Source organism: Macaca fascicularis, chromosome 13 (genome assembly GCF_037993035.2).
Source record: "Macaca fascicularis isolate 582-1 chromosome 13, T2T-MFA8v1.1".
Lineage (NCBI taxonomy): Eukaryota > Metazoa > Chordata > Mammalia > Primates > Cercopithecidae > Macaca > Macaca fascicularis.
Genome location: NC_088387.1, coordinates 92,826,280 through 92,847,681, shown reverse-complemented (window position 1 = coordinate 92,847,681; position 21,402 = coordinate 92,826,280). Strand labels below are relative to the sequence as shown.

The 21,402-nt window shown below is 43.9% G+C and overlaps 1 protein-coding gene across 3 annotated transcripts in view; it reads right to left on the bottom strand.

Annotated features, from left to right (window-relative positions):
• The window catches only part of ALK (ALK receptor tyrosine kinase), a 979,633-nt gene that overhangs the window by 182,302 nt on the left and 775,929 nt on the right, over positions 1–21,402 (bottom strand). The gene's annotated exons all lie outside the window — the stretch shown is intronic.

Sequence of the window (21,402 nt, the reverse complement as noted above, 5' to 3'; positions counted from 1 at the left end):
GCGTTACAGTGGGAAAATGCTGGGCCAGGAGTGGAGAAGCTGGGCTGTGGTTCTGACTTAGCCATGACTTGCTATGTAACTTGGGTAAGTCACTTAATCTCCCTGGCGCTGGGGCTTCCCACGTTATAAGGCTGGGACAGGTGAACCCAGCCTTACAACAGATCCCCGTGGGGTCTGCAATTTGGGGTCACCATGTAGGGTCTTTTTCAGCAGGGCACAGGCTCTCCCAGGACTTCTGTTTTGGGCTGGAAACTCTCAAAACTGGCTGGTCACATGATCCTTGTGGCCTATATCTACAACCACTGTCTGGTTGGAGGTCCTGGTTCTTTGTTTATTGACTGAAGGCCTAACTTGGTTTATGCCCCGTCTGAAAGCTGTCACCATTCCTTCAATTGACTGTCTTTGAAAACAAATAATCTTTAGCCCATCCTTTTCTTCACTTCATTGTTCCTCATGAGCCATATCAGACCTCTGATCCTGCCCCAAGTAATGGGAAATTAGGGGGAAAAGGATAAAGAAAGGACACAAAGGCTTAGGGGGTCAGACAGGAAGTGGAAAAAGGGAAGCACCTGGAGGAGAAACAGAGAAAGGAAGACAAAGGATGGAAGGGGAAAGGGAAGGTTCAGGAACGGATTGGTGGCTGGTGGGGAGGAAGAATTGAAGAGAACAGGGGGAAAGAAGGAGTTACTGGAGGGAATAAAAAAGGAACCAAATACAGGAGAAGGATGGGAGGTAATGGAAAGAAGTGCTGGAAGTTGGAGAAATTCATTTCCTTCTTTCTCTTTTTCCTTCCTTCCTTCTTTCTTTCCTGCCAACAAACACTAGCAACTCACAATCTGGCACATAGTATTCAGCATCAATATTCTGGGTGCTAAAGAGGCAAACATGAAGAAAACATGGTTCTTGCACACAAGGAGTTGACAGTATATTAGGAGGAGGCAGAGTGTTAAATGTGTGACAGGGTGTGGGATGACCCTCCTAAGAGGGGTGTGTCTACAGTTACAGGAATGGATCAGAGCTCCTGGGGAGAGGGAGGGAGGCTTGGGAGAGGCTTCATGGAGCTGGATGGATCCCAGGAAATGCGTAGAATGTCTGTGCCCTTCTGTTGTGCACTCACTCTGTGGCTTTGTTCTATTATCATCCTTCACACAGTCACTGCATCCTCCCCCATTTCCACAGCACTGTGTCTCATTCACCTCACTATATTGTAGTTCCTTCTTTATCTGTCTTACCCACTGTACTGAGCTCTTTAAGGCCAGGAAACTTGATTTAATTGCCCAGGACCTAGTTTGATGCTAGCAAATAGCAGGTACAATCCCCACCCACAAACAAACAAACAAACAAACAGAAAAAACACTGAATGAAATGCAAGGCATATATAATTTCTCTTCCATTGGTTCCCATTTACGTGGGTTACTACAACAGTAACTCCCCATCTAGTATTTCCATCACATCACCACCATTGCATGTGGAAGGAAGGGAAAGATATTTCTGGGAATGCTTTCATCAACGTCCATGCCTTGCCTGGCTGATTTTCCCTTTCCATTTTCCTTCCTTTCCCTTCCCTTTGTACTTGCTCTTCCTCTCTCCAGGGGTCCTCAGTAAAAGTGGGCAAGCCCCAGTTTCTCTCTCATAATGGCTATCTAGACCCTTTTTCTAAGAATGTGGGTCTCAGGGATCTCTTCTCTTCTCAGGCAGAGCCTGGGGTGTGCACCTACATGAATCAGTGGCTCTGGGAATGTCTCTTCTCTGGAACCACAGAATCCACTTTGGCTTCCTTCCTCCTGGGGGCCTTCACCCATGACAGCTGGGCTATTTCCTGGATAACAGCATATCTAGGGAACTGGAGGCATGGCCTCCTCCATGGAGTGGTGCCTTTCTGAGCTCACATCCCTCAGCCCCAGAAAGGTCTGTCTCCTGACTTGAAAGTGTAGGTAGAAATCACCTGGCCTCATCTCTCACACCCTAATGAAAGCTTTGCTTCTACTGAGACATGTCTTCTAGCTGGGTGAGCTTGCTGGAGTACCACCACTTCTGGATCTGTAGGGCAGGACTGCATGGCTACCTCGACTGTAGTTGTCTTGGCCTGTATACAGGTTATTCAGTCTATTTTTCTGGGGGAATAGTACGTTGTAATCTTTGTACACAAGCCCAGGGGCCTCAGTGATGGAAACATTTTAAAAATCCAAGTAAATAACTCTTTAATTCATCATTCTTGCCTCTGAAAGCAAGATCCTTGGAAAGCTGACACAATTTGAGTCAACAATTCAGACTCAGCCATCTCTTCAGAAAAGTTATTAAAAAATACATCGAAGAACCCAGATTTCATTCTGTTTGAGAGCATTGAGAGAATATATAATAATACTGTAGCTGCAAACTGAAATAACATAGGCATGAGGTGGCGTCCCCTTTTCTAGGAGACTTCTTTCTTCCTCCCATTTGGGAGTGAGATCACAAAACCCTTCAGTGCTCTCACCAAAATAAATCTAAGTCCTTAAAATGTCACCCAACCTCACAGTTCCTTATTATTATGGGCTATAAACACAGATTCAAAATGGGAAAAATCTGAATATTACTGTATTAATATTCTACATTGAATTAGAGTCCTTCATGGCTAGAGATTAATGAAAGGGAGGCTATTCAGATACATGTGTCTAAGACAGCCATCCAAGCTCTATGGCAGATAACTGGTGTTTTCAGACCCAGAAAAGACATGCCCAGCTGGGTCACGATAACACCTGGAATGGCTGAGAGGCTTTGGTTGCCATTGTTTTCCTGTCCCCTCCTGGAAGGGGAAATGGAGCATGGTGAGTTGCTGTGGTGACCTCTCTGCAACATGGGTCAGAGGTGGAGCTGGGGAAGGACAGTTAACCAAGTCAGCTCACCATGGACTTCATGTCACTGCTTAGAAAGGCTGGAAGTCCCTGGCACATTTGCAGCAGAAGGGAATGTGGTTCCGATAGAAATCCTGCCAGTTTCTTCTGAAGCACACACCATCCTTAAGCATGGAGCCAACTATCATTCCTTACATACATCCTGGATTTCACTATCAAGAAAACTGAAGCCCAGTGCAGGGTCCTTGCTAAGCTCTTCTTAGCAAAATGGCCAAAGAAGAGTCAGGGCTCCAGACCGTGGTCATGAGGCTTCCCAAGGCTGGGTGAGGCCATCCTTGTAGAGACCAAATTTCATTTATTCTTATTAATTAATTCATCCATTCATCATCCAACATCGAGCCCATCTTTAGGAAGCACATATTATTTTGAGCATTGTACCATCATGTGAGTTAGCAGGACCCTTTTGGTGAATGAAGGCTGAGGAAAGGAAGAGGAGGAAATAGAGAACTCGATGGGAAAGAAGAAAGAGAATTAGCTTGTTTTGAACATTTCTTGTGCCAATCTGTTAACATAGGTAGTCTCATTGAGTCTAAACCCATCCCTGTAAGGTTGGCATTATAATGATTCCCGTTTTACGTGAGAAAAACCAATGCTCAGACAGGTTGAGTTTAGTGGATGCTGTTTGTGGCTCCAAAATTTTTTTCACAGAGGTGTGCTGTCCTCAGGAAATTTACCATCTAGATTAGCAGGAACACATTCTCATGTGTGTTGGCTGAAGCAAGAGTTGCTAGACTCTGCCCAAAACATGGACTTTTACTTAAAATAAAATTGTTTTACATGAGAAGTCACAAGCAGCAGGTAACTGAGGGCCAGTTAGTGCCAAATGTGCAGTTTAAACATAGGAAGCACTCACAGATGCCTCTAGGAGATGAACTGAGATTTGTGATGGTCCTTGATGAACAGATGGGATTAGGGCAGGGTAATGGCCATCTCTGGCCCATTCAGAGGACAGGTTGTGGATCTGGTTGAGCTCAATTGTTGGACTTAGAGGGTGGGCAGGCAGGTTGGGGCTGGAGAAAGAGGGTCCAGCTCCAAGGTCTCCAAATTTTATTTTATAGATGATGGGGACCTTGTGCAAGAAAAAGACACAAGTGGTGCTTTCCAAAAATGAATCAGAACACACTCTGCATCCTGTCTTCAGTCATCATCTTTTGCCAGGAGATAATTTGGTGTACACTAAAGGATTTACATAGAGTTTTACAAGCTCTGAACGTGATTCAGGACTACAATCGATACCAAAAAGGGCTGGGTATTTAATGGAACATCTTAGAATTTTAAAATATTTTGAGTTCTTTATCTCGCATCATAACTGTCATGGAAACTCTTTCCATAAAGGCCTTTATAAAAGGGCACTGATACCTCTTCTGGTGATTGTTTTAGCTAGAGACAGCTGGACAACTAGAGTCTGGGGATGTGACACTACAATGAGATCATGATTATGACAATTATGATTCAAAATATGGTGATACTTTGAAACATTGCCTGAAGTTTCTTTTTCCTGAGCTTTGCAGACCCAATCCTTCATTTCCCTCCATTTAGAGAGCTGCTGTTGCTTTCTCTGCACACTACTTTGGGTTGGGGAGGGCAGACACACTTGAAAATACAGACTTTTAGCAGTAAGATATGGACTATTTGAGAGTGAAATTACATCCTTGAGTCTGAAAAGCTAAACCTTGAATATCTGGAACCAAGAATTGATAGGCCCCAAAACATAGATTTGTAGTCAAAAGTCACAGAGTGAGGCAGAATGTGCAGTGATGTAGAATAGACCCTGTGGGCTGGGAGAGAGAGAACTAGATAAGGAGAGCATGAGAGGGGCCCTGAAGGAGCAACAAGGTGGGTGCATTCCCTACCTGAGATTTTACCAGAAAAGTCGAGGGGGCTTGGGAACCAGATGACCTATGTGCCCCAAGTTAGCACTGGACTGCTTTGGTAGTCAGAGGAGTTGAGGAGGGCAGCGGGAAGCCCTTGGCAGATAGGGCCTGGGAACCCAGAGCAGCATAGGAGAGCTTTGAGGGCCTCAGTGTTTCCCTGAGAGGGGCCCAGAGGTGGTCGAGAGGGTGTGGGCAGACCTGGAGGTCCTGTGGATGGAGCCAGAGTGATCTCCGTGGACCTAATGACCTGCTAGCAAGGACTCCTTCAGTCACACTCAGACTGGACCCATGACCAAAGACCAACATGGAGTGAGTCTCTCAGTGGAGAAGGGAGTAGATGGTTCTTCCAATACTAGGATGATACAGAAGCCTTCCTATGTTTACTTACACCTCAGAGGAATGATATGGAGAATGAAAAAAAGAAAACTTCTGAATTACCTGATTATCTATCCAAAAGGGAGGAAAAAATTGCCAAATATCAGAGTTTACTCTAAATTAGTTAGATTAAGCTGTTTGCCATTGATGGAAATGGGTTTTCCTAAGAGCTAAGTTTAATTTTTAAATTTTGCATACAGGATGTAAGATTTATATTCTCTATATGCTCCTGAAGGTCCTTTCCAATTGGTCAGTTCTTTCATATTTCAGCTGGTCTGGCTTTTCTTCCTCCCGTCATTACTCTCTTTTCAAACACACCCCTTACCTGGGCTGAGCTTGGGCTGTCCTCTTTTTGATAATACAAGCTGAGATAGAAGGTTCTAGTATGCTTATTATCCATTTAATAATTTATCTGGATGCCATGTATTTCATTTATTTCAGTTAAGGACCATTGACTGAGCATGCAGTGTGTGCCAGGCTCTGTGCTGGAGGGTAAGGATTCGGGACGAAGGTTCCAGTCTATTGAGGAACATAAACACAGAGACTTTAAAGTCATTTTCTAATATTTTCAAGATTAAGAAGGGGCAGGGAGCAGTTGAAGAAATGACAGAATAGGACGTTAAAAACTTATGACTTGGCCACTTGGTAGCTACAGAACCGTAATGTCTTTGGGATTCAATCTGCCAATCTGTAAAATGAGGGAGGAAGGAAGACAAAGAAATCCTTTAGATCCTTTCCAGATGTTAAATTATATGACTCTTGCGAGTTTCAACGTAAAAAATTGTATAGTCAACTGAAATCCCAGGGGGCAAAAGAGGTGACAGGATACAGCAAATTCTTCTGTTCCATTGTAAGATCCTCAGAGCAGTGGCAAAGTCACACCTCAAGCAAATCATGCTGGGGTGTGAACATAATTGATCACCTCCCTGAGTGGTGCTGGCAGTGCTCAGGACCTAGGGAAGGAGTTTCTAGATGGTGTGTATTGAAGGGTCCGTTCTTGCAATTTATTATTATTATTGTTGTTGTTATTATATTGGCAGGGGAGAATCTAGAATCTAAGCTTATGCTACTAGGCTTGTTTGTCTTTGCCTGTAATTACAAAGTTGAATGCCCATGTAAAGTGATTAAATGAATCTCTGAAATCATTTGAAATATTAATATATTTGCCTTATTTACATTTTCTAGCTACTGATCTCAATTTCCTACTCTGCTTTGCGTTTATAGTTTCTCATGCCATACCATTTTGACTCATTTTTTCATTCACTCTTTCAACATTTTACAAAAATTCATGGAGCCTCCATTTTGTCCCAGGCTTTGAGCCAAACACCAGGGATGTGGAGATAAAGGGGTTGGCTTACTGTTTAGCAGGAGGGGAAAATAACAGACGCTAAAGTCAAATAGGCTGTAGCACTTGGATGACCCACCTGGGTAATAGGAAGCCTTGCTTGAGCTTGTCAGAGCTTTGCAGACAGAACACTGGGCTACTCCTCATATCGTATGGAATGAGATCGTCTGTGTGCTGGAACCTGTGTGGGAGGAATTCTATACCCCACAAAGAACTTGTCAAATGGTGGCTGCGTGACTTCCTTTCTAATCTTTTTCATCTCTGAAAAGCAACACCCAGTAATGAGAGACAGTGGCCCTTCATATGTCAGTAGAATTTCTGGTGAAGTTGCACCAGGTAATATAATAACATGAGTATGCAAATACAATTTTCAAAAATCCAAAGAATTTGAGTTCTCTAGTAAAGTCTCCTGCCTTGGTTCTCGAAGTAGGGCTTCTTGTTATAAAATCCAGTTACCAGGTGGTAGGGAAACGGACAGACCAGTTTATGTGTCTGGTAGAGAATATGCCAGGTAGGGAAATTTCACTTTCCTTAATGCAAGCTCAGAACTTCCAGGTTGGGCACAAAAGGAGAACTTCATAGAGTGGAAAGTGGTAAGATGTCATAGCCTTTTTCTCCCTCTCTCCCTCTTTTCTTCCCTCTCTTCCTCCTCCTTTTTCTGAGGCTTGGCATTTGTTTGGAGTATCCCATAGATCACTACTGCCATCATCCATCTGTTCTCAGGGGTGATATTTAAACCCTTTAAAGCCTTGGCAAAAGCCTAGTCAAAACTCTGGGAGTCCAACCAAGGTAAGCTGGAATGTTCAATATGATTTTACTAAAGACTGGCCAAAGACAAAGGGAAAAAAATCTCCAGTATTCACCATGAGTTTAAGACTCTGTGCTTTGCTGACCCCAGAAGAGAAAAGACTCTTCTCAAGACCTTGCTTTCCAGTGTCTTCCCATGGAGAGACTGCAATCTTAACTCCAATTTAATTTCTTGACACTCACAGGAAAATGCTGGACCTTCTTATCTACCTAGAGCCTTGCTTTTGCCATATGACTGGCACTAGAGAAGACCTCAGCCTTGGATAAGACCTCAATCTCTAATTAAAGACCTCAGCCTTGCCCTTGAGGTCCTCTTTAGGATCACCACGTTCAAATGCCTCCTCGCTGCTTGTGTGTGTGTGCAAACATGCATATTTGTGTGTGTGTGTGTGTGTGTGTGTGTGTTGGTCTCCTAATGAGAAAATGACAGGCACTTGAAGGAAAAGGAGGAGAAATAGCAGAAGGGGAAAGGGAGGAGAGGAGATCATCAGAGGATCTTTGCTTAGAGTAAGGATGAAAAGAGAAGAAGATTCCATCTGTGTATGCCCCGGAGCTGGGCCCCAGCAAAGCCAATTCAACCATTTCAGCCACCTTGTCTGTGGATATACAGCCTCAGGCTTGTGCCTGGAGCAAGAGCACAGCAGGCTTCACTGACAATGGAGCTGGGCACAGGGATCAGATGGGCAATTCCATGGCCCAGGTTTCTTCCCTTCACAAGAGGAAAGGAAAAAAGTTGAGAAGTGAGAATGAATTAATAGACAAGCAAAAAGACAAAGATATCCGGAGTGTGGAGAGGCAAACAGAAGAGAGGCTGAGACTGGGGAGATGCAGAGAAAGGCTGTCCACAAGCTGCCAAACAGTTGAGATGGAAAATGATCTGCCTGCATTTATTTATTTATGATCACACAGAGTAAATAAGCGATACGATTCTGAATCGAGCACCTGCTTTTGCATTACATACAGCCACAGATAAGTAACAGGAAGAAAGGAATGGAGAAAAAGGCCACGTCAGTGGAAGAATGGCAGGGGGTGGACAAGAGGACAGCCCTTGTGCATTAGTTGACACACATGCATGGTGGATCTCTTGGGGAGAGTGTGCAGGAAGCAAGCATGAGTTTGTGTCCGTGCACTAACAAGAAAGAAAGACATCGATCCTGTGATGGTAAGACAAGGAGGAAAACAGAGACCACCTCTTCCTGTCACTTTGTGCTTTCTCTTCTAATTCGAATCACGTAGTTCAAGAAATTTTGCATCCCACCTTCATATACTCATGAGCCCAAGTCCTCAGGACAGAGGCTTTGAGCCATTCACTTGTTCTCCTGGATCTCTGGGGGAGTGGTGTGAACAGGGCTTTTTCCCTCTCTAGTCCTCCCCGAAACAAACTGGCCCCCTCCAAGGGAGAGTTCTGTGGTTGGTCCTGGCCATGGCAGCTTATTCACATGCCTGCTGTGTGTTTCTGAATCATAAACCTACAGACAGACTAGGATGGGAAGAAGACAGGCTGCCTTCCTGACCTTACACTTGGGCTGCCCGTCCCTGTAGCAAGGGGGCGATAATCAGGGCCCTTGCCCGGAGCCAATGTTTTCATTATATTTAAATTTCACAAATGATTGAAAGGATCAGCTCATAAAAGCAAAAAAGAGTTGATGTATTCAACCTCTCTGGGCCTTTTAAGACAACAGACTTATTATGACCATGTGAGTTGCCAGGAAGAAGCTTCTAATTAAAGCTTATTGCCTCTTAGCTACCATTGGGCGGCCATGTGGCTCGCCCTTCCTGTTAATTAGAGCAGAAAGGCATCCTAGTGGGGTTGTAGCCTCACAGAGCCCGTGCCCACCTTCCGGCCCACTTCCCCTGTGAGCTCAGGAGGATCCAGGGCTGCCACGTTGGTCCATCATCCCCTAGACGTGAGATTTGGGATCCAGACAGGATATTGCACCCGTGTTCTTGAAGGAAATGATAAGACCCTGGGCTACCAGTGGTATAAATGATTAATGAGAGGTAATTAGTCAATGTTTGTTAGTCATTTTGTAGATACAAAATGCTGGCTAAGAGCTAAAGGGAGAAGGAGAAGCAGCAAAAGCTGAAAGACTTTATATCCACCCAAATGCTGATCATAGAACTCCATAATGTTGGAGCTGAGGGAAGGAGGGATCTCCGAAACCGTTTGCCCTACGGTTTGAAAATTCTGCATTGAGGGGCCTTCTGGGCTGCTGCCCAGCAACTGTCTGCCAATGTTTCCTCCCCAAACAGATCTCAACCAGAAGGGCAAAATAAAGTTCCACAAAAACCATGCTCTCAGCATAACTTGAAGACAGAAAATGCCAGAACTTTAAAATAACCTGAGTAAAAAGAGAACCATCATCAAATCCCAGCAGTGCACTTTCTGGTACTCCTAGGCTATGCCCTTCGGTTAGCAAAAGGCTCCCTCACTTCCTGCACAAAGCCCTTCACTCTGGAAGACTTCAGCATGAGGTTCCCACCGATCCTGGCGTGAGGAGCTCTGTCCAGGGGTCTGGGTAGGAAGGAAGTAAAATGTCTTCAGGATCTTCAGCTAAAGGTTCAGTCCTTGTTTACCTCTCCCCACCCCACCCCACCCACCAAACGAACAAAACAAATCAACAAGATCAATCCTGTCCTTGGGGACATTTACGAAACTTTAGGCCAACGCACAAGAGACTTTTACATCCAATGTTTGGTGGGTCTGGTTCTCACTTGATATGTCAGATTAGAAACTGAGCCCTTCTCTGCCTGATTTGGGAGGTTGGACCCCACTGCTAGTCTCTGGTGTCACCTCGGGATCCTGCCCATCACTGCACCTGTCAATGGCTTGCACTGAGAAGACACACTCCCCTCTGGCTCTCCTCTCCAGCTGGTGATCCCAGGCCTGGCTGCACCTCCTCCTCATGTTCCTCTGTCCCCTCTGGAGTGGTGCCTTACCATTGTCCCCTCTGATGTGTCCCAAATGGCAGAGAAGAATAAAGCCACCACTCAAAGTATAGGGAATCACCCTGAGCAGGGAAGATCTTTGATGCTTTACCTTAACATTTGCGTGCAGATCGCATTGGAACTCAATACATTGCCATGTTAGTTTAAATTAAAAAATATTCCTCCCGTCCAATCTTTTGGTAAAACTGAAGCTCTGGAAATATGAGCCATGCTGATTCTTTGGGTTTGCACGCTTTCGGATCATGGTTACACATCCTGCAGGTGCAAACATCTAAGTGTGAGTGCTGGCCCCAGTTTACCCCAACCCACCTGTTGGTCCCTCTCAACCTGCCCACAGCCAAATGCCTTTAGCCTCCTGTAAGGAGAGGCTCTGGAGGTACTACAGTGAGCTGAATCTCAGACCTACAGAGTAAGGTGCTGAGAGTTGAGTCATCTAGTCCCTCTTCCAGGGGATACCATTTCACTTCACAGATCCTGAGTTGTACTAATTCACTGTTGGTCCAGTTTTTCTTCATGACTCATACCAATTGTTTGTATCAATTGTTAGTTAATGAAGAGCTGCCAAGGTCATTGGGCCAATAATACCATGACCTACAATTTGGACACAGGGAATGGTAGAGCTAACCCAGTTCGATTTTCCACTAGGTTCCAGGCACTGTATCAGGTGAGTCACACAGTATCCTATTTAATCCTCACATGGACCCAGGGATAGGTGTCACTGTCTTCATTTCACACATGAATTATCTGGTACTACAGGATGTAATGGACACATAGCACCCAAATGACCCAGAATTCAAATCCATGTTTTTCTTCTCCAAGTCCTATATCTTCTATCCACTGTCCATGCTGCTATGTCCCTTGCTTTTCTTTCTGTTGCATCTTTTTGGCCATTTTACCCCTTATGACCTGTAATGTTGGAGAATAAAATGGATAGAGGAGGCGAGGTTGGAAAGTTTGAATCCTGCAGTCAGTTGTTTCAGGAAGACAGAGAGAGTGCGGGAGAGGTGGTGGATCGGAACCAATGTCTAAAGTGACATTTCTCTGATCACATCTGGAATTAATTTATCTGGCTCCACCCTGTTTGCTTCACAGCCACATTTTTTTTAAGGAATGATTCCAGAGAGGTCTTAGCGACCTAAAGAGAAAACATCTTCCCAAGCCCCTTCCCCATCACCAGCTGGAGCATCCGTCTCATTAATAACTGGAGCCTAATCCTTCACATTCAAAGGGAGTCCCATTACCCAAAACAATAATATTTTTAATTACCCAGGCAGAGTGGCAATTGCACATTGAATACTAAGGATTATGTAAAACTAATAAATACTTTTGGAAATTCACTGAACATTTTAATGAATTAAAAGTTATGAAATATTTATAAGCGGTAACACCACCATTTATTACCATTAATAAAATAAATACATTAGTCAGAGAGTGAAATTCATTACTATTTTACTACTAGACATTGATGTCAATGACTGAGTATTGCTCCAAATTACTTGTAAAATAGACCAATTATTTTAGTGTGATTAATCTTTTCAATTATTTCCTTTATGTAGTTGTAATTTGAAAGTAATTTTCTTCTGGGAGTACAATGACCTCGGCACACTCATTCTTTATTTATTTATATTTAAAAACCTTTTGTGTCTGCCCCCATTTCTGGGCAAGTTCCAATGATTGAATATTTAAAATAGTTGCCCAAGCAGGCATTGTTTCTAAGCACTTTGTGGGGCATTTAAAAATTGGCTTTATTAATAATTATGGATAAGCCATTCCAAAGTAAGAACTTCTTTGCCAACAGTAGCTAGGCACTGGTGGAGAAAGGAAAGACCAGCGAATTTCCTTCCTGGTTCCACCTGCTTTCGCCTGACTGTTTTGGATTCCAGTCTTCCTCAAGGGAGGCGGTATGACAGGCATTTGAAAAGACCTCTCTCCTGCCTCCAACCACCTCTACAGAATTAAGCAGGATTACTCTTTTGTGTGGCACAAAGGACTCTTTGCACCCAGTCACCAAGGTAAAAAAAAATGACTTTATCAGGCATAAGAGCATAGGTCTTAGGAGGCAAGAGAAGCAGCTGCCTTTGCAATCAGAAAGCAAGTCTGGGCTATCAGAATCTCTGCTGGAAAAGAGGTAAATTTTCCCTTTGTATAATGGCTCAGGCAAGGCACAGATGGAAAGGCAAAAGGCGGGTGTGAATCTGTAAACATACCCCAGGATAGTTGTGCCGAATTATTCAGCTCTGGTTCTAGAATTAGGAGATTCAGCTTAGTCAAGGGATGCCAGAGAGAGGATGAGAACATGTATTGTGCCAAGCATTGTGCTAGGAGCTCTGCACGCAATATCTGTTTTAATTTCCCAACAAACCTATAATTATGTATTTCCTGATGAGAAAATAAAAACTCATAGATTTAGGAAACTTTTCCAAGCTCAAAAAGGTGGTAAGTGATGGAGCTGGCATTCCAAATTCATTCAGTCTGATTCTAAAGCCTCTAATCTTTCTCCTACATTGGAATAAGCAAACCTTTATTGAGTGCTTGCCATGAAAAAAAAAAAAAAAAGCACTTCGCTGCTAATTGGGATACAGAGATTTAAAAAAAAGACAGTCTTTGATTTTAGGAACTTAGCATCTATTGAGTGAGACACATAAATAACTGTGGAGAGAAGTAGATGGTTCTAAAATAGACATACATGGAAACAATTCTGAGCGGAGACTTAGAGAAAATACTATTTGAGCTGGGGTTTGAAAGATGTGCAGGTCTTTGAAAGATGGAGAGTGCACTGCAGGGGGGCACAGATGGAACCAAAGCTTGAGCTGGGGAGGGACGTTTGAGAAATGCAAGCAGATCTCAGTGGCTGATGAAATCAAAATTTTCATGCTTATCTTTTAAATGGTTCAGTCCACAGTAAGTTAAGGGCAGGAGATTTTGGAAATAGGGAGTTAGGAAGGACAGCGTTTTGAAAATGGAGTTGAACATCCACCTGGAGTTAGGCACAAGAACTAAGTGAAGATACTAAGGTTGTGACTGCGATTTCTCCTTGGTGTTCACTTCCAGGCAATAGAGCCCACCATTGCATGGCTGATTGAGTCCCCTAAAGTGACTGATCCAGGTGGTGGCACCTCCCCAGGTTGGCAGTGTGTGGCTCTCATCACCTTCTTGGCATTAGGTCAATAATTAACATCACAAAGCTTTGCAGGAGGCCTCAGAGGAGCCAGTTTGTTATTGTGAATGATAATTTCTTCATGAGAAACAGCAGCATCAAAGAAACAGGTTAGTTTTCAAAAGCTTCAGGCGAGGCGAGGCCCAGAGAGGTTAAATAGCTCATGGCATCATTTACAAGGTACCTCCACACAGCCACCTTCTCACTGACCCTCAGCATGAGGTCAATTTTGAGACAACTGTTGATACGTTGTTATCCCTATTTTAAATGGAAAAAAAAAAAAAAAACCCAATCTATGTTCCAGTTATGAGGGAAATCTTTAATGATTTGGAGTGATGGCTAGTCTATGGCAAGTAAGAGGTAGGAAGGAGACTTAAATCCATGTTTTCTGATTCTGGTTCAGGGCTCATTCTGTGGTCTTTCTGAGAAAGGAATGTTGGAACTACCTTGGAGGAAGACATCTTCAGGAATGGAACACCTATTCAATACTGACAGAGGAGGAACACTGCCATCTTGGACAAGCACCTTCTCCTAAAGTTCACCTTAATCAAAAACCACCTAAATCCAAAGGACATCAGCCTAATGGCCAAGGTCAGCATGACCATAAACCACAAATAACATCTCTGACAAGAAACATTCCAAACTCCTCCCCAGCCAGAGACATGCTAGCCCCAAGATAGTCTCTCTCCGGCTGGAAAGATGTCAGCCCCAAGATAACCTCCCCTCCATCCAGAGAAATTTCAACCCCCCCAGAAAACTTCTCCCCTACACAGAAACATTCCAAGCTTCTGATAAGCCCACTCACCCTAAGACTAATATATACTCTTAGTCTGTAAGAGAAAGTGTTCCTGACCAAAATCGGCCAGAAGCCCCTCTCAGGTTTATTTTCTCTAAAATAAATCTGGTTTTAACTGTTGAGCTGCATTTTGTGTTTCTTTCCTCTTTCTTTAACTCTTACAAACTCTTTGTAAGATTTGCACTTACTTTGCACTAACTCTCACAACTCTTAGGTTTAGGGTGCAAATTAAATATAAGTCAAAGATGACCTTTAAGGAACAGTTCTATGCAAAGTAGAATGGAAATGTTAAAGCAACCACACCACAATTCAGTCCTAAGACAGAAACAACTATTTTATATTAATGTCAGTATGCACCCAGTTTAGTACTTTCTCAGAAAATGTCTGTGGCATGGATGAGTGGATGCAAGGATGGATGGATAGCTGAGCCCGCTACCTACAGAGTTTTCTCCTGGCAGCCCCAAGACAGAGTGCCACTGTGATCTACATTTTACAAGCACAGACTGAGGATCCTGCTGAGGCATTGCTTGCTGTTGGAAGAGAAAATGCCCAGTTTGGGTCAGGCTGCCAGGAGCCCATGAAGTAATCCCTCATTTACCCAGCTGGATTTTGGAGCCTACTCTAGATGTTGATTGGTTCCACATGGCTGGCCAAAGATCTGAATCTATTTGTTCAGCTTCTCTCATTTCCTCTTGTCCCCTTTCAGGCTAAGAAAGATATCCTCCATTGCCCAACATTGTCTTTGGTTGAGAAGGAGGAGAGAGAAGGGGGAGAAGGTTAGGGGATGCTACTCATTTTTTCCTGGAAATATTTATACTAGCTACATACCCAGCACCTCAAAGCCAGGACCCACCTGGACAAGAACTTGCCTTTTGTGAAAATGGCCCATATTCAAAGTCTAATAGCCTTGTGCTAAGCCCTAGCTTTTTAAAAAAGATACAGTTGATCTACCTATTTTTGGTTTTCATATTTTAAATAGTGTAACATCCAGGACCAGATCATAAAAACGAGTTAATAGGAGAGCTGAGGCCGGGTGCGGTGGCTCATACCTGTGATCCCAGCACTTTGGGAGGCCAAGGCGGGTGGATCACAAGGTCAGGAGTTCGAGACCAGCCTGACCAAAATGGTGAAACCCTGTCTCTACTAAAAATACAAAAATTAGCCAGGTGTGGTGGCATGCGCCTGTAATCCCAGCTACTCAGGAGGTTGAGGCAGGAGAATCCCTTGAACCCAGGAGGCAGAGGTTGCAGTGAGCTGAGATGGCGCTACTGTACTCCAGCCTGGGAGACAGAGTGAGACTATATCTCAAAAAAAAAAAAAAAAAAAAAAAAAAAAAAAGAGAGCTGAGAATCAGACTGTCCAGTGGCTCTTAAAATGTATTACATGAAGCCCCATTGAGGGGGAATGTCAAGGGCTGTGGAGCAGGTGGGTTCTGGGTCCCCCCAAAGAGAGCTGTACTTGTATCATTTTATATACTGGGCTTCCATATAAGACTTTGTTTTAATTAAGGCTTCAGGCTCTAGAAAAGGTTTGAAGACCACGGGTCGAGTTCAAACACCCTCATTTTAGCCCCAGAGAAGTTAAAAAATGGTATTTGTGCATCTCCAACTCTTTGGGGACATGTGTTTCAAGGTATCCATAATCATGGGACTGCATTTGACACTTTGGATTCCTTCACCTTCCTGAGCCAAAGAAGTTAGAGAAATAACTTCTCTTGGGTAAGCTGAACGTTATGACATCCTCTCTAATGAATGAATCAGAAGCAATGTGTATGAAATTATCTCAGTAGAGTAAGGAACCAAGAAGATTACTTCTTTTGAGAAATCTGTTAGTGAGCTGAATGTGGCTAAGGCCTGGGAAACCTCAGATGTGTTTCTTGTAGGTTCATGAAAGAGAAGAGGAGCTATAGAGGCCTGCTATAAAATGTATGTAGGCTCACACAGGAGCTATCGCATCTCCTTGTTTTTCATGGGGGAGCTCCTTTGCAGCTCCTTGTCTTCGTGTTGACTGGTGGCAGTGGTCCATCTCAACTGCCTCTGACCAATCCGAGCTGGGAAAGGGAAATACTGAATTGATTTCTTAGAAAAATTGAGAACTTGACAACCATAAGGTAGAGGCAGAAAGCACCTTGGGCTGGTCAGTAATTTAGTGTATCACATTTCAAGGAAAATCTTTGGGTCTTTGTTCGTTCAATTTCTACATGGCAAGGGAGACAGATTCGATGTTTCTGGTGTCCTTTCCAGCAGAGATCTTCTGTGCACACAGCAAGGTGTGGTAGCTAAGAACGTGGATTTTGGAGCCAGATGGCTTCATTTCAATACCAACTGTGTGACTTTGGGGAAATTACTTAGGTCTCCGTGCCTTGATTTCTCTATCCATATAATGGGAATAATAATGATAATAATAACATTACATACTTCATAGCATTGTTGTAAGGATTGAATGAGTTAATATATGTACCATGCCCATGCTTAGAACACGGCCTAGTGTGTGGAAATGCTAGATGAGGGTTTGCAACGCCGTGCATTTTTACAAGCTGTTCGGAGCCATGCTGATCCTCCTCTCTCTCTCTCTTTCTTTTTTTTTTTTTTTTTTTTTTGGCAGAGTCTTGTTCTGTTGCCCAGGCTGGAGTACAGTGGTACCATCTCAGCTCACTGCAACCTCTGCCTCCCGGGTTCAATCTTCTGCCTCAGCCTCCCGAGTAGCTGAGACTACAGGTGCGCGCCACCATGCCTGGCTATTTTTTTCTTTCTTTTTTTTTTTTTTTGTATTTTTAGTAAAGACGGTGTTTCATCATGTTGGCCAGGCTGGTCTCGAACTCCTGACCTCAGGTGATCCGCCCACCTTGGCCTCCCAAAGTGCTGGGATTACAGGCATGAGTCACCACGCCTGGCACACTGATCCTTTTCAAATCCTTTTCAAGAAGCTAGTCTTTCCCGTTCTGACACATGTGTTTCTGTAGGCACCTCTGAACCTGAGGGGTCCCAGCGAGTGTCCTGTGTGATCCTATTGCTCTGGGTTGTCTGCTCAAGACAGATTTTTGTGAATGGGCTAAGGTTTCCCTGGGAGCCAGGCATGGGTGTCTCTGGGGGCTGCTGTCTCTCTTGTCTGTGCTGATTGTGTAAGCTGCTCTTTCACTGGTCTTTCAGGGAAAAACCTATTCCGAGCCATTTCTACTCACAGCTACTTTCTTTTGGAAGTAGTAGGGTAATAGCCCAAAGCTATAAAAGAAGGTGCAGCATTTATCAATAGATTGATTAACCAATCAGTCAACGTGTATTTGTGTGGTGTTTTCTGTGTGTTTAGCACCATGCTAGCTGCTCCCTGGAGAAATAAAAGAAATGTAAGACAAGGTCTTGAACTTCAAGTTAGGATCCCAAAATGATTAAATGGGAAATGATTATAAAACACCTACTAAATTTAGATGTAGAGAATAAAGTCTTCCAAGGAGAATTTCTGTAGTTGCAAATGACATTTCCTGGCCCCAGGAAACGAGTGAGGTGGTCCAGTCTAGGCCCCTTATTCTATTATTTTCTGATGTGGGAGGCAATAAGAAATGACCTGTGTCACATGAAAGTGCCACAAGGGAAGGAGTAATATTGAGGAGATTTATCTGGCAATGTGTGGAAGATGGAATGGTATTAGAGAGACCAGTTGGCTGCTGCCAAAGTTCAAGTCTGCATATATGAAGAATATAGGAAGAATAAGACACACAGCTGAGCATATGAAGTCAGAAGGGTAGATCCAAGAGACAGCAACAGTAGTATTGTATTAGTCCATTCTCACACTGCTGTAAAGAAATACCTGAGACTGGGTAATTTATAAAGAAAAGAGGTTTAATTGGCTCACGGTTCCACAGGCTGTACAGGCCTTAGGAAACTTGCAATCATGGTGGAAGGCAAAAGGGAAGCAGGCACATCCTACATGGCTAAAGCAGGAGGAAGAGAGCAACAAGGAAGGTGCTGCACACCTTTTTTTTTTTTTTTTTTTTTTAAGACGGAGTCTTGCTCTGTCACCAGGCGGGAGTGCAGTGGTACGATCTCGGCTTACTGTAACCTCTGCTTCCTGGGTTCAAGTGATTCTTCTGCGTCAACCTCCCGGGTAGCTGGGACTACAGGCACCCACCACCACGTCCAGCTAATTTTTGTATTTTTACTAGAGACGGGGTTTCACCATATTGGCCAGGATGGTCTCGATCTCTTGACCTCGTGATCCACCCGCCTTGGCCTCCCAAAGTGCTGGGATTACAGGCGTAAGCTACCGTGCCCTGCCACTGCACACTTTTGTTTTTGTCTTTTGAGACAGAGTTTCACTCTTGTTGCCCAGGCTGGAGTGCAGTGGCGCAATCTCGGCTCACCGCAACCTCCACCTCCCAGGTTCAAGCGATTCTTCTGCCTTAGCCTCCCAAGTAGCTGGGATTACAGGTATGCGCCACCATGCCTGGCTAATTTTTTTTTTTTTTTTTGTATTTTTAGTTGAGACAGGGTTTCTCCATGTTGGTCAGGCTGGTCTCGAACTCCCTACCTCAGGTAATCCGCCCACCTCAGCCTCACAAAGTGTTAGGATTACAGGCATAAGCCTCCTCCAACACTGAGGATTACATGAAATGGGGTGGGAAGGGGAGGACACAAATCCAAACCATATCAAGTGTCTAGACAGAAATACTGGCTTTGTCACCAGATCAACTTGGAATCGAGTTTGACTCCACCTTTCACTAACTCAATGACCTTGGAAAGTTTTGAAACTTCTGTGAGCTTCAGTTTCCCCATCTGTAAAATGAGTATACTAGTCCCTGCTTTACAGCATTATTGTAAAGCTTGCATGAGGTAACACATAAAGGCATTGACACTTGCCTTTGTGCATGGCGAGTGCTCTGTCAGCATTAGCTTTTTGCCATTAGTCCATATCAGCTGAGATGAACTGAGCACCTACCTAGTGTCACACACTGTGATAAGCATGAGGATGTAGAGAGGATATAGGAATGGCCTCTGTCTTGATGACACCCACAGATAGATATTATCTCCTATGCAGAGAGAATCGTCCCATGTCTCCTTGAGGCTTCTCCAGATGAACTAAAATGGCACGTCTCTGCAGTGGACCAAGGAAGAGCTGTGGAGTTCTACAGCTGTGTTTCCCCTTGTGCTCTGTGTCTGTGCCTCATCATGAAGGGACCAAGTTCTTATCAGAAAAATAGACCAGGCATCCTGTAGACCTACCTACAGTTCTGGCCAGTAATGTCACCAGCCCTATTCACCTCCTTCAAAGACACCATTTTTCTCCTCTTATCCCCTCTTCTTCTGGCTTAACCAAAGCAATGACCCCAGAAAACCTAGACATTTGGCTACATCAAATAGGCATTGAGTATGCCTTTAAAGTAACCCCTTCCCTTTAAATATGAGTATAATTTTAGGATGATTCTTATGTCTGCAATTTGTCTATGCCTACTGATGTGCACCTGAATTTGTTTTCTATGGGAAGGAAATTTAGAAGTTCTAAGCAAACACTGAGATCACCTTGTTCTTCACTATTCTCTGCCTTACACATCCATATCAATCCCTCCACATCCATTGTTGATCACAGGTGGTCTGACCCAGAGAAGAAACACAGAGAACATTTGCCTCCTCATGGAGACCATCTGTTCTTGGACCTAGAGCCACTGAAAGAAGGAAGCTGGACCATGAGAACTTCCCCAGGTATCTGGGCCAAGCCACTTTCTCTAGGGAATCAGAGGAAGACTCATCCTCTCCCTCTTCTAAGAGGGTGCCCTGCCAGCGGAAACTTTCTGTATCATTAGAGAGAGTTTAGGGAGGTCAACTCTGTTGGTTTCGTAAAGGTAGAAAAGCAGACAAGGAACAGGTCTCTGGAACAGACTCACTGCAAATGCAACACAGGCTATGGGGGATGAATATTTTTAGGTGAGAGGGAGTTGCAGGGCATGGGAGAAAACATCTATAGGTTGAGATTCTTGATTTTAACATGCAAAGAATTTTTTTCAGGTCAAGAAATTTTTGCAAGAGTATTTGTAGTGGGCCTGATATCTGGAATTTTGTAGTTTCTTATTCCCTTTTCCTAATGATGATCAAATGAGAACATTCTGGGAATTGATACCTTCTCCCTGTCACATTCTTGTTAACTGGTTCCATTTCAACAGATGGCCTCTTTTGTACGGTACACAGATCCTTGACATCTGTGAGGACTGATGATGTCCAGAGACATTCACAAATCTTCAAGTTCATGAGTGCGGAAACATTTGTACAAGCTCCTGGCTTGCGCCCAAACCACATGTTTCTCATACATTGCCTCATATCATAGGTTAACAACCTTTTCAACTTGAACTGTGGTTCAATCTATCACATTATGGTGATTTTTCTTTTCCCCACACATAAACCAGTTTTGATTAAACAACGAAAACAAAATACACTATAAAATTTCCTGCAAGGCCAGCAATAAATGAAGAGCCACAGGGGCAAAAGAAGCTGGGTTGGCGGGGGTCAGTAGGGCTTCCTCCCTAAGAGAATTCCTTTCACACACCACTTCCCAGGAGCACAAAGTTCAAATCCAGGCCTGTACATAGGACAGATGACTGTGGGATATGGGCCTTCAAAGTTATTCATGAATAGTCTAAACTGAGAATTGAGGTCTGAGAGTGCCTCAGGCTTCTTCTGGCTCCACACTTCATTCTTGGGCCCCTGATCCTCTCCCTCCTCCCACCCTCCACCTTCCGCACTCTGGTAAGCCCCAGTGTCTGCTGTTCCCTTCTATGTGCCTAAGTGTTCTCAAGGAAGATACAATTTTATACCAGCTCTTCGAAATTCATTATCTGGGATATGGATCACCTGGTGTCATTCAGAACTAGCCCCTAAAACACTCTAGACCTTTTTTTTTTTTTTTTTTTTTTTTTTTTTGATATGCGGTCTCGCTCTGTTGCCCAGGCTGGTGTGCAAAGGCACAATCTTGGCTCACTGCAACCTCTGTCTTCTGGGTTGAAGCGATTCTCCTGCCTCAGCCTCCCAAGTAGTTGGGATTACAGGTGCATATCACACGCCTGGCTAATTTTTGTATTTTTAGTAGAGATAGAGTTTTGCTGTGTTGGCCAGGCTGGTCTTGAACTCCTGACCTCAAGTGATCCACCTGCCTTGGCCTCCCAAATTGCTGGGATTACAGGTGTGAGCCACAGCACCCAGCCCATTCTAGACTTTTCTTCA